Raw genomic sequence first — 1,570 nt, forward strand, 5'->3', positions numbered from 1 at the left:
GTTTTTCTTTTCTACATTCGATTTAATTCCTCATAACAGCACTAATTTTTGAAGTTACACAGCAGCATCAAGACTATGAAGGTAATGGTACGTGCTCAACAGAAGCAGGTGCAGAAGCAGGAACACACTAGCTAACATGCAGGAGAGAACAAGTGATCACAAAGTTCTTCAGTACTCCTGCTGTAAAAGCTTTAAAAATAGGCTCTTATTTTGTAAATAACCTCACATGGGGATACTCTGGCCTCAGCTGATTCAATCTCATGTTAAAAGGACAGAATCTCACAGCAAAGCACCATGACAAAACTCATAAGACTACACAGTAACTGAATTTCATTTGGTTTCTATTCAGACAAACTCCAAGGCAAGTACATTTTAGATTCAGGTAACTCACAATTCCCCAAGTTATCACAGAAAAACCCTACAGCCTTTTCCCAAAATCTATTTTATTATGACCCTACAAACCATGCTGGAGATTTACCTTGACAGCTTCTGTGCTCTGGCTTTTTCCTGGGCAGCCTCCTCATCTCAGAGCTGAGAGAGCACAAGACTGCATACCTCATCTCTTCTTAACAACAAACCACCCAAAACCATGGTTTTCATTGGAAATTCAGCTTGGTAACAACCTTAAAATAAATGCCTAAATACAAGAAAGTATTTACATTGCACCATGCTGCCAAGAAAAGCTCCAGGGTTATGCCATGACTGGCTAATCTTCCATTCAGAAAAGCAGGGTGCTGTCAGAGGGCCATCAGTGACATGGTCACAGCTCTGATAGAGTAATACAACTCTCTCATAGACCTACTAGCAGCTTTTACATGTGTTTCGTATCACGTTAATGTTCTACACATACTCTGAGAAACTTCAACAGAAAATATTTGCATTTCAACTTAGTTGAAATTTAGTGAACTGCATAAGAAGAGTCAGGGGAAAGGAAACAAAATGGATAAGCCAGATCTTCCTCTAGAAATAGGACTGAGCACAGAAAACAGAAAGTTTCTAGGAAATACTGATACTTCACTGGTTGCTGAAATTAGGAGAACTGTGAAGATGGCAATTAGCCAGTGTAGTTCCATCCTATGTAAAATGACTGTTCAAAGATATGTTGTAATCAACAATTGATCATACTGAGTTAAGAATACAACTGTTGGCACAAATACCACATACTGAATCTCTACCTTAAAATCAAATTGGAAACTTAGTGAAACTTGACCCTCTCTGCATTTATTCTCCAATCTACACCCAACACGGGGCTTTGTTGTACACATCATATCAGTGCCCTCTATGATTAAACCTTTATTCATATCTCCCCCTGCTTTATTCATCACCCTTGGTTAGATCAAAACAGGAGGGTCAAAAAAGAACAAAAATGAAACTTGTTAGGGGCACAGAAGCAGAGAGGAAGAGATACTATTTAATAAAGCAGGTTAGCAGTGGTGGGGAGAAAAAGACTCAGTTCTCCCATCTCAGAAACACTGAGCCTGGAAATATTGCTGAAATCACATTTGGGAACAAAGCTCTGCTTTAAGTAGGCTCACCCAAGAGTGTTGCTAAGCAATGGAGAGAAGGCGAG

Source organism: Excalfactoria chinensis, chromosome 10 (genome assembly GCF_039878825.1).
Source record: "Excalfactoria chinensis isolate bCotChi1 chromosome 10, bCotChi1.hap2, whole genome shotgun sequence".
NCBI classification, from domain to species: Eukaryota; Metazoa; Chordata; class Aves; order Galliformes; family Phasianidae; genus Excalfactoria; species Excalfactoria chinensis.